This window comes from Mesoplodon mirus (genome assembly GCF_964341445.2).
Source record: "Mesoplodon mirus genome assembly, chromosome: 10".
In the NCBI taxonomy this organism is placed as follows: Eukaryota; Metazoa; Chordata; class Mammalia; order Artiodactyla; family Ziphiidae; genus Mesoplodon; species Mesoplodon mirus.
In genome coordinates this window covers 95,556,046-95,568,675 of record NC_138986.1, presented here as the reverse complement: position 1 = coordinate 95,568,675, position 12,630 = coordinate 95,556,046, and the positions used below count along the sequence as shown (strand labels likewise).

The following is a 12,630-nucleotide window of genomic DNA, read 5'->3' as shown; positions in this document are numbered from 1 at the left end:
AAAGATACATGCACCCCAATGTTCATAGCAGCACTATTCACAATAGCCAAGACATGGAAGCAACCTAAGTGTCCAATGACAGACGAATGGATAAAGAAGATGTGGTAAATATATATATATATACACACAATGGAATATTACTCAGCCATAAAACAGAATGAAATAATGCCATTTGCAGCAACATGGATGGACCTAGAGATTATCATATTAAGTGAAGTCAGTCAGACAAAGACAAATATCATACAGTATCACTTCTATGTGGAATCTAAAAAAATGATATTATTTACAAAACAGAAATAGACTCACAGACATAGAAAACAAACTTATGGTTACCAAAAGGGATGGGGGAGAGATAATTCAGGAGTTTGGGATTAACAAGTACACATACTATATATAAAATAAATAAACAACAACGACCTACTGAATAGCACAGGGAACTGTATTCAATATCCTGTAATAACCTGTAATGGAAAATAATCAGAAAAATATATATGTATACTATATGTATACATATGTATATATGTATAACTGAATCACTTTGCTGTACACCTGAAACTAACACAACATTGTAAATTAACTGTACTTCAATTTTAAAAAAATGATTTCAATTTCAAAACAAAAATCTACAACGTGTGACCTCTGTATGCAAAGACAGCATTTAGAGAATCATGGAGACAGAAACTTGGTAACCCCTCTGTCCATGTGGGACTCCCAAGGCTTGGCGCAACAGAGGCTCCATTTTCCCAAACTCTATTTGCCAATTCCTTATTAGCTGCCAGCATTTGAATGACCAGTTAAGAAATGTGGCTGAAGCAGAGAACAAGTACTATTTCTTGTGGGGGGGGGTGTGTGTGCTCCTATTTGATCACAGGAAGAGCAGCACCAGACAGGCTACCTGAAAAGACCCTCACCCTTACCCCCATCCCCGGTGCGCCTCTAAAGGAGAACATGTCCATTCACCCTTCACCTAATCTTCATCTACCGAGTTCTGGATAAAATACCTTACTTATGAAGAAATAGTAACAACGACATCAATAACAATCAACTGCTTCAGGGAGAGGGACCTGTCAAGTGCACTTTAGTAGAGACACCATCTTTCCCCACCTCTGTATGCAGCACACCTGCACATCTGTCCTCACTGTGGACCAGGAGAAGACACCTGGCTCAAGCTGGGCCAAGTCTTCCTACTCCTGGGGACCTGGAATTGGAATGAACAAATATCGAGTTCGTTAATTATGTGAAGCCAAGCTAGAGAGCAAGGTAGAGGCTGCCATTTTAAGGCAGCCAAGCATAAGGTGCTGAGTGAATTGAGGAGGTCAGCAGAGAGAGAAAAAAAATGAAACTGGCACAGGGCAGAGAGGAGATACCAAGAAGCCCCAGGGAGAGATGGAGAGAGAAGAGGGGAATTATTTTAAAAACTTGTATAACTTTCTAATTCTTCTATAACTTTCTAATTCTTCTAAGTCCTAGAGTTCTTCCTGCAATTAGATTCGTTAGTACAAATTCCACCTTGCATAAGCATACGAGTAGATCTCTGGTCCTTGCGATGAAATGTACACGTACCAGTGGGTTTCTTAAGTGTAAAAATAGGGCCACTACATAGTGACCTGTGAACTTAGGGCTCTTAAGTTTTCATCACAGCTTGATATTGAATTCTAAGACCACTCTACATTTACCAACTTATTTTCTTCCACTTAAATTGTTCCTGTAGGGTCTTCCCTGGCAGTCCAGTGGATAGGACTCTGCGCTGCCACTGCAGGGGCACGGGTTCGATCCCTGGTCAGGGAATTAAAATCCAGCATGCAGCATGCTGTGGCCAAAAAAAAAAGAAATACTAAATTGTTCCTATAGCAGGAGTGCCGTGTATATTGTATGATTATTCATTGAGCTGCGCACGATTCCTTCCTGCTGGAGGCTGGGGCTCAAAGGTGTAAACAAATAATGAGAGTGGCAGGTGAGAAGTCTGTCCTAGAGGCACAGGTTGAGGTCCCAGGGCTCCGGGGATGCTACCTTATTTCATTTTCACCTACGTCAAAGAGACTTACAAGAATTGATATTTCACAAAAACAATCACACAAGACAGGTAAACAGTGTAATCTCAGTACTTTTCACTCGAAGGCTGAGGAGGTACAAGGTTGTCCTCTTGACACGAAACCGGCATTTAATAAACGTGGGCCATTCCACGTCCTGCCACGTCGTGCCACCTCCTGGGACCATTTTAACGGTAAAAAATCGGGCACAAGAAAAGATCAGGCAATTCATTAACTTGCCTGAGAACACAGCTTACTTCAGGGCTGACCATTCTTTTCATTCTCAGGTAAATGTCCCCTGAGAAGTTTTGCCCCCCCCCCAAAAAATGTACAAGCTAAACCAGCCTATTGAACGACACACAGGTTTTCCTCCTCTCCTTCCTCAGAGGGCATTAAAACGATAATGAAGGAAACGTTTTTAAAAAGTATAAACCCCAAGGACAAAGAAAACAGGAGAGGGGACATGAGTACAAGGTCAGAAAAACGAAATAAGAGGTGCCGTGCCCCAAGAGGAAGCCCCAAGCCAGGACTAGAAAGACAGTGGAGTGCGGGAATGGCCACCAGGAAGAGGCTGACCTCAGAGAGTCTCGGTGTGGCCCACAGCAGGGCTGAAGCCAGGCGAGGACCCGGGGGCACTGCCTTCCCTCCCCCTCACAAGGACAGAACTGGGTGTCTGCCTGCCCCATGGAGACTCGGGGGATTATCCTCCAGAGAGATTGAGAGGGACAGCCTTTGGGATCAGGAAAACCTGGTCCAGAGCAAGAACGGAACAATGTCCAAGGTAGAAGACATGGAATTGAATGTGACATCCAGACCCCGGGTCCAAGTGGCACTTAATGAACTAGGCTGCCACCCTTTAGGCGAGAGATTAGGACATTTTTCTTGGGAAAAACCCTCAGACGACAGCCTTTCCTGTGCCAGCAATGTTGGGGTGCTCTCAAGGTGGGGGGGCCTTCATCTGGAAATGAAGGCCACTGCTTGTCACGCCACACACACATCCACAGCTCTCCCAGCTTTAAAAAAGTAATGTATTGGGATGATATTCACATGACAAAGTGAACCATGTTAAAGTGGACAATCTGGTGGCATTTAGTACATTTGCAATGTTGTGAAGCCTCTTCCTCTATTTCAGCGGTCCCCAACCTTTCTGGCACCAGGGACTGGTTTAGTGGAAGACAATTTTTCCACGGACGGGGGTGGGGGGTGGGGGGGGATGGCTCAGGTGATAATGTGAGCAATGGGGAGCGGCAGATGAAGCTTCACTCGCTTGCCCACCGTTCACCTCCTGCTGTGTGGACCATTCCTGGTCTGGGGCCTGGGGGTTGGGGACCCCTGCTCTATTTAATTCCACAACATGTCCATCACTCCAAAGTAAACCCCCTTACCGGTACCCATTAAGCACTTTCTTCCCATTCTCCCCTTCCCCCAGCCCCGGGAAACCACTGATCTACATTCTGTCTCCATGGGTTTATCTATTCTGGATCTTGCATATACACAGAATCACACGTGATTATTTGTGTCTGCCATCTCTCATTCACCATGTTTTGGAGGTTCATCCCTTTTGCCGTGTGTATCAGGATTTCACTCATTTTTATGGTTGAATAATATTCCATTGCAGGTATATGTCACAATCCAGGTCAGCTTTTGATGCTCAGTCTTGAATAAAACCAACTGGTAATCAGCATACATAAGACAAAAAAGAGAAGCCAAAAGGAATAGAAAAATGGAAACCAGAGGGAATGATATAATTCAGAGAACATGATAAAACTCCTAAAAAAGCAATAACTCAAATATATATCTTGAGATATATACACACACACACACACGTATATATATTTGTATATATATGTATGTACACATATATATACAGGTACACACACATATACAGGCTGATATGGCAGTCTTAAAATAAGAGGATGCTCTGAGAGAGATTAGAAAAAAAAAGTTGGCCAAAATAAAACTAACGAGTAGAAAATTAGACGACAAGATTAAGGAAGTATCCCAAGAAGTCTGATAAAGAGGTAAATTTTGAGAGAAAAAATAAGAGACTTAAGACAAGTTGAGAAGAATTAAGCAATGCCTTAACTATCCTGAGACAATAATGTGTCTTAGCCTAAAATTTTATACTCAGCCAAACTATGAGTCAAGAGTTAGAGGAAGGCCATTTTCTGACAAGAAAGGAATCAAGAAATTAGCTTCTCCTGAAGATGTTCTAAGGAATCTACTGCAGGATGCACTCCAACAAAATGAAAGAGAAAAGCGTCAGCCCAGGGAACAGTAGGTGTGAGCTGGCAAACAGCATGGAAGCTCTCCTCCAGAGTGGCAGTCATGCCAGACTGAGGGCTCAAACAGTCCAGGTTTTTGCAGGAAGACTGAGGGCTCCCATGGTATCGTTGCAAAGACAGGGCATAGATGCTCCACCAGAAATTTCCAGCGGCAGAACACATAGCCATCAAAAGCCCAGGCTCGCCCAGGAAAAGGTGGCATGACTAAAAAGGATCTACATTTTTCATCAGATTCAAAAACAGTCAGCTTGCAGTTCAACAGGCATCTCCCTGGGTGGGTGCGTCCTGTGATACAGAATAGCTGGGGGCTCCTCATGCGGGTTAGTCTCCATTCACCCCTCTGCATCCACTCCCCACGGCTCTGCCCTGCTCTGTTTCTGGAGAGGCTACGCCGGGGATGGCACCACCAAGCTCGTCAGCCTCTTCGCCTGCAATTGGATTTGGCCAAAGGGAAGCACTGACAGGCTATCGGGGGTAGAAGGAGAGAGAGAGACCAGGATATGTGCCCTCCTCTCTCCCACGCCCATGCTGTTTCAGCAGCTGTCCTGTTTCTCTGTGGCCACAGCTCCTGTCAGGCAGCCCCTCTTCCAGGGCAACCGCTCTCACGGGGCTCCAGGACCATTCCTACCCACCTCCTTCAGGCTCCACGGTGATGACTTCCCAGAGAGAGCTGTGAGCTCGTGGGTGCTTCACCTTTCCTTCCTGGTTCCCTACATCTGCCCAGAACTTTGTAAATAGTCCCTTTATTAAACTCTATTCAATTAAAACCTTTGAATGTGACATCTTTTTTTCTGCTATAACACTAATAAACTTATAAATCATAATAGAAAGGGTCAAAATGTTACAAAGGCATTAGTAGAGTACTGTAGAAGATGAATTATTTCTTTTTTTAGTCTTCGTTTCTGAGTTTATCTAATGAATCATTCTCATTCGAATAATTCATAGTGTGTGTGTGTGTGTGTGTGTGTGTGTGTGTGTGTCAGGGGGAGGGAGGGAGTTTGAGAGAGAAAGGAAAAAATTGTATTTTGTTTATTTCAGGTTCTTGCAGTAATCAGATGGACTAAAAGACTCTTTAGTACCGGTGCTTAGAAACCATGTTTTAAATAGGAAGGTAACGCAATGTTTAATACTTGCTAACAGTTTAGTAAAGTATATATTTGGTACTTTTATTAGTTTGCATAATTAACATGCTAAAAACTACCCTTTTATTATGACATAACTCATGGTCCTCACTCTAACAGTGCTGCTACATTCTCTATTCCTACGCAAGAAAAATCTTAAGTAATAATGGTTGTAATCATAAGTAATAATAGTCATAATCATAATATATGTATAATTGTGCACCATGACTTTTCCACTTAGAAGTATATAATGAGCATCTTTTCATGTTGCTACATAATTTTCGTAATCATTACTTGCAAATTCTATAGAGTACCTAATCATATGGATGTACCATAAATCACACACCACTGCCATTCCATTTTCTCCTAAGCAATTTTCTCATGATCTATATGAAAATTATTACTGTGCACATAATAACATCAAATAAATCTGATAGACATGAGGTCTTTCTTGGAAGAGTAAACCTAGTTAGGACTAAAGTACGCTGCTCTAACACTTAGACTGACCTGCAGGATGGGCAGGCAGTTTGGCCAATGGTCTCTATGTACAGAGAGACAGAGGAGCCCTGCGGAGGAGCCTGGTCTCAAAGAGGGAGCTGGGGACCCAGACTAGACCACTAACAATGCTTGAGCCCCAGAGAGGGACAGAGCTTCTAAGTACAAGAGTTGGTCTGTCACCAGTGAATAGCACATGGTCTGTGTCACCAAATATCCATGAGATTCTGGGGGCACACAGCCATGCTCTCTTGGGATCCATGTACCACAATGGGAGATGACTTTCCTGCTTCCGGGAAGAACACAGAGCACTGTCTCCGCTCCAGAGACCCAATGAGGAATAGCATCACCGGCATCCGCACCTACGCCTCATCCCTGCGGGGGAGCTTCGGGGCAGGGAGCACCAGCTGCAGGTGGCCCTTGTCGCAGCGGCAGCCCTGTGGTGTCTTCTGTAGCTGCTGGCAGCAGGCACTTCTGCAGGGATGTGAAGCCAGAGCCAGAGAACTGTGGACTCCTCATGGTTGTCCAAGCAGCCCTCCAGCAACTCTCCCAAATAATTAGGGAAAACTTGATGAGGCTGTCTAGCAGTTGGGACAGAACTAAAAACCAAAAAACCCCTAAAACTCTACTTGTTGCTAGTAGAGTTAATTTAATTTTTCCTCTGGGTTAGGGTAACCTAGGGAAGATGAATTGTAATTTGCAATTTTTACATTTGGTGAAAGGCGCACAGTCACGACACATACATTCTCTGACCTCGAAATATTTCACATAAAAGATGAAATAGGGTGAAAGTAAATGTATGCTTCAATGGAAAGAGGAAAATATGGGGAATTTACACAAAGTATCCTCAAAGAAACATTTGCTATTAGACTGACCACAGGCATATTAAACTTCTTTAAAAAAGAAAATTCCCAAGGGCTGTTTGGGGCTATATGGGTAAGTTTAAAAACAGTTCTAAGGTCTCATGACTTCAGTAAAGCACTTTATGTGAATAAGCCTCCAAAGAGTAAGACTTCCAAAAGACAGATGCTGTGGAACTGCTCATTTTCTTGGCCTAAGGGAAGGTCGCCAGCATTCAACTTTCAGGCTGAAAGTCTGAATTCATTTATTTTATGGCTAAGATACTTGATATTAACACAATATCTCCATCTAGTTTGCATGGCGTAGATAAGAAAACAATCAAGCACAATACATAGACTAGTCCCAAGGGTGGAGGGTTTTCACCAAGTATATTTTAGTTAAAACATGCGGACTTTCTTCTTTCAAGAAGAATATATTCCAAAGCATTGGAAGGACTGAATTAGGATGTTTCTGTTTGCAAGCAACAGAAATCCAATTTAGAACAAAGTGGAAGGAGGATCCTGGGGTGACTGCTCACAGAGTGAAAGGAAGTTGAGGTTGCACATGGCAGCAGTGGAGCTGGCCAGCTGGCCGTGGGGGGGCCGACCCAGCTTGTACAACATCTTTCCTTAGTACATCGGTTCCTTTCTTTCTCGGATGAAGATGCTTCCTCTACAGGGAAGGTAGCAGTAGGTCCTTCTAGAATAACATCACCCCAGATCTGTTTGTTTGAAAAATCCTGAAAATGGCTTTGATTGGCTGGTTTGGGTCACCTCCCATCCCTTGACTAGTCACTGGGGCCAAGGGCATGGTGTCCTACCTCTGGCCCAGTCCCAAGTCTGCAGACCAAACAGAAGATGGGACCATTGGTAGGACAGCTCTGAGCCAGGCTGGCTCTCCGTTTGTGACTTACAAGAACAGAGATGAAGAAAATAAAGGAAAATTACTGACAGTCTCATCACTCTCAAATAAACAGTTTTGAATGAGCATTCTATTCTGGTTTGTCCATTTGCAGACACATTTTAATGTACAATATTGTCTTAGAGCCCCTTAAAAAATACATGGTTTTGAAATCTATCTGAAGAAATAGGCCTAAAAATATAGAAACGATGCTCATCTCTTGGGGACTTTTTTTGAGGTCTTGTCCTACCAGAAGGACTGTTTCTGTTCCTGAAATTCCTGAAGAAATGAAATACAACCCCCTGTCTCTGATGGTCTAGAATATCAACTGTTATAAAATATCAAATACTATCAATATATTACTTTAAATGTCTACACTACTCAAAGAGGGCTCTGCCTAAGTGTTTTTCAAGTACAAAGTCTGATTCAAGTATAGGCCTGCATTTCCTTTCATGGGTTTGTTCAGCAGCATATTGAGAGCCTCTGTAGACCAGGACTTTTCTAGGCTCTGCAGAATTGTAATAAACAGACCAAAGCTCCCTGCCTTTGTGGAACCAGTAAAACATGTGGAATCTAAAATATGATACAAATGAACCTATCTACGAAACAGAAACAGACTCATGGACATAGAGCAGACTTGTGGTTGCCAAGGGGGAGGGTGTTGGGGGAGAAATAGAGTGGGAGGCTGGGATTAGCAGATGTAAGCTGTTATATACAGGATAGATAAACAACAGGGTTCTACTGTATAGCACAGGGAACTATATTCAATATCCTATGAAAGCCATAATGGAAAAGAACATAAAAAAGATTGTATATATATGTATAACTGAATCATTTTGCTGTACAGCAGAAATTAACACAACATTGTATATCAACTATACTTCAATTAAAAAAATATTAGGACTGAAGGGGGAAAAAATCCCAGTGTAATAAGTAGGCAGACATTCCAAATCATCAAGAAAATATTTTCTAAAAATTATTCTAATTCTTTATAGTGTGAAATAAAATTCATATTTTATGGCAAGACAAGAAAAATTTAAACATAAAAAATTTTCTCTGCCCTTTGGCCTCCTCTCTCCCCACACTGTGCATTGTGTGTCTGCATTATGAATCCACCAAACCCTCCCCATCAGCAGAAATACCAGCTCGACCATCAACAGCAACATTCTCGTAGCATCAACAAGATAACTCCGTAAAGATAACATTCCTTCTTGATTTTGTAACGGACCACGATGACACTTAGATCTGGATTCTGTAAACTGTCAATAATACGTCATTTAACGTACAGCCCTCTATCTCAAAAAACTTATACAACTGTGCCTTGACTTCTAACGAGTGGAACAGTTCTCAGAGCTTTCTGAGATGCTCTTCCTGGGTTATAATCCTCAAATTTGGCTTGAATAAAATTTTCCATTTCTTTCTTAGATCGACTGATTAATATTTCTTCGACAACAGTCATTGTATCTTATGAAAATTCATAGAAATAAGATATTTATGGTAGCCAAGTAGGCCTCGGCAAGAAACTGAAGGACTTAGCAAAACAAGACCTTAGTAATTATTTTCTTAAAATGATGGAACAAAATATTCTAAAAACAAAGAACTTTGTTTATCAATACATTGGATAAACAATTAGGTTTGGCTAAATTATTTCCTCTCCTCAAATGAAGGACCTTGAAAGTGTTACCCAATATAGGAACAACAATTATGTAGCCTTTATTTGCTGATATCATGATTACATAAAAACCTCCACCTTCATAGGGAACAGACAGTATAAAATGAAAGAAAAACTTTCATTTTTACCAAAAAAAATAACTTCGATTTTACAATTTTATTTTTCTCATTTGGAATGTTCTGCTATTAACTTGATTATTCTTCTCATTCTTCTTGTGCTTCTTCCTCCTTTATTCTTGCATCCTTGTATTTTCAGTTTTTCTTTTTAAAAGATTTAAAGTCTATGAATTTATCTGTGCGTAAGATTTTGGCTGAAGCGCATCAGTGATCTTATCTTCTAATTACGTTGTAGTTGTTTCCTCCTTGCTTCCACGGTTACTTATCTGGGTGCCTTTTTATTTCTAAGTGGGATGTGGTACCTTTGAATCCTCTTTTCTTTGGGGAATGTACTGCTATTTTTCTTTGTGCCTTAGTACACTATACGGTCAATTTTTTAAACTGCCTGTGTATAGGCTAAAAGGCGACATACTCTCTGTTTATGAAGACACAAAGTATAAAATATATTCCTATTGACCTAAACCTATTGCTTATTCCTGTCTACTTCATGTGTCAAATTGAAAGTGGGGTGACAAAGCCTTCTACAACTGTTCTGTTCATATCTTTTGCATTTATAAGTTTTTGCTTACATTTTAATACTACGCATTTAGAATGTAAAGAATTTAACTGTTATATTTTCACTGTGATATATTCCTTTTGTCAAATGTAGAACATTTGTTTCACATAAAAAGAGTATTTATGGGAATTCCCTGGTGGTGCAGTGGTTAGGATCTGTGTTCTCGCTGCTGAGGGCCTGGGTTCAATCCCTGGTCGGGGAACTAAAATCCCACAAGCCTCACGGCACGACAACAACAAAAAGTGTACTTATGACCATTATTGATGTACATCTTTTCACCTAACTTGTTTTCAGTTTTACTTCTAGTCCTTTCCACCTATGATTTCCTCATTCTTGTTCTAATTTTATTTCTCATTTTCCTGGCAAATATCTTTAAATATTTGGGAGGTATCCAGGGAGGTATCAGGTGTCAGGGTTTCCAAATCTTTGCCCATATATGAATGTTTCCTATTTCTTTCCAAGTTCAATGGCCTAGGAAAACACATCAGAGTCTCCAAACCTCATGTCTCTCTGAAAATTCCAACATGAGGCTTTGGGGTCATGTTCCTCGCCCCTCAGCTGAGCATCTCTGCTAAGGCAGGGCTGTGTGCCTACATGGTGTACACTCATCAGTGCTATCCCTGGTGTGCCTGGAACTGGTAAAAATTTGAGAACCAGTCTTTTAGAATTTAGTGTCCCTGACAAGTCTGAGGCTTATTACTAAGTTGTGCTTCTGCATGAGCAACCCGACTGTGGTACCCGGAGGGCCTGGGCCACGGCCATCCCTGTGGCTGGTGCCGGATGGCAATGGGATTGGCAGCCCCTCCAGAGAGAGCCACACGAGCTGGGAGAGGGAGTTCTCTAAACAAACAGCAGTGCTGTTTCTAGAAGTGGGGGCAGGGAGGCCAAGCAGCCAGAAGCCACATGAGTCCACCTCAGGCAAGCTGACAGGAAGGAGATTTCACGAAACCGAGTGTGGGCCCTCTGTGGGATGTCTTCTCAGGATCCCAGCAAGAGTTTCTAGCTTCTGTGACTTAAATTTCATGGGCTAAAATGAGGTAATTGTCTTGCTCTTGTGCCTCATTTCTCTTTCTAATGTATACGGTTTACTTAGCTTGGATAATATCTAGCAGTTGTATGGAACATGGATGTGATATTTTTTTGCGAAAGGACTTGGGTAATTGGAACCGTAGAAGATTATATTCACTTATACATTCATGTTGTCACATGGAGCAGACTTTATCCTGAGGCTGGGTGTAGTGAGGAATTTGGAATTCCTTTAACATCTCCTGAGTGTCTTCTCATTGCTATTTTTGTCGTGGTCTGAGCACAGGTTGGAAAAGAATTTCCAGACACAAGGCAGAATGTAAGGAAGATAGAGTTTATTAAAGAGTTGCTGCAAGAACAGCGGGCCGACTTCCTGGTAGCCAGGGAGAGTCGACACTGGGCATGGGTTGCTTGTCTGTTTTTATAGCCAGGGAACCTGCGAGTCATCTGCTAACTGGGCAGAGTATGTATACTTTCAGTGTGCTGAGCGGGAGAAAAATGGGGAAAATGTCTTTCTTTATATGGGATGGGAAAGGGGCATGGCATGCTGCTTGGGAGGGCTCTGGGACATGGCAATGGTCACATTGTGACAGAGTGATAGAAGTCCTGTAACTCTTTGTTCAGGCAGTATTGGCCCTTTGAGTTTATCTTGTTCTTTGTCCTTGGAGCACATCACAATTTTCTTATTTTCACAATATGGAACAATTCATTTCATGTAAAAAAAACTTTTATTTAAGACAATTATTTAGATGTATATGTACGTCTTGCACCATAGACCGAGTTTAGCATGAACTGTAACTTCTTTATTTTGGAAGGGAAGGGGGCATTTACTGGTGGGCGTTGCAGGGCTAACTGGAGAAGGGAAACAGAGTTAAAGAAAATAAAATTAAAATAACTAAGGGGAAATTCTTACAACAACAAATGAATTTTTAAAATAGTATTAAAAAGATACCAATGGCAATAAAACAAGTAACTTCAACTGAAATCATAAATAATATCAACTAAAAAAATAAGTCCAACTAAACCAAATATGTTCACATAGAACCCATTATCGGCCCAGACGTGGATGACCAGCACATATTCCCTGCTCTGCTGGACTGACCATGTGAGCACAGGGTTCCCTGCAAGGATGCCTAGAGCCTCAGCAGAGAGGGAAGGCCAAAGCCAAGGTCCATACTGAGTTTTGGCGTCTTCAACTCAGAATGTTCTGAATCATAAGCCAGAGGGATTCCCTATATCTTTTCCAAACTTATTGCTGACAAGTACATCTTTTCCCATCCTATACTGTTCAGGTGTTTCTCTTTATAAACCAAGGACAGGGCTTTATTTTTACCCCTAAGGAAAGCTTTGTTTATTTTAGCCACTGCTCTCCAGAATCTGTTACAAAGTGCCTTCTTTACTTTACTCCAAGTCTCTGGCAATCTACAAATGTCACTTTCCATATCCTCCTCCAAACATCTGATAAAAATAAACAGGACACAACTTTTTAAACTGTAGTTTTAAAGTAATATATACATTTGCAATCATAAAAAAATGTCCATTTTTTCCAGTGTTTATAGAGAAAGGAAAACACTACATGACCCTATTTC

At 41.5% G+C, this 12,630-nt stretch overlaps 1 protein-coding gene across 3 annotated transcripts in view; it reads right to left on the bottom strand.

The window, feature by feature from the left end:
* Positions 1–12,630, bottom strand: part of BCKDHB (branched chain keto acid dehydrogenase E1 subunit beta) — a 289,393-nt gene that overhangs the window by 41,835 nt on the left and 234,928 nt on the right. Inside the window, exon 11 of one of the 3 annotated variants that reach the window (XM_082633567.1) lies at positions 11,803–11,893. The exons of the other annotated variants lie outside the window; for them this stretch is intronic. The gene's annotated coding sequence lies outside the window, so the exon portion shown is untranslated. Of the gene's footprint in view, positions 1–11,802; positions 11,894–12,630 lie in introns of those variants that run through there. 3 annotated transcript variants of the gene reach the window in all.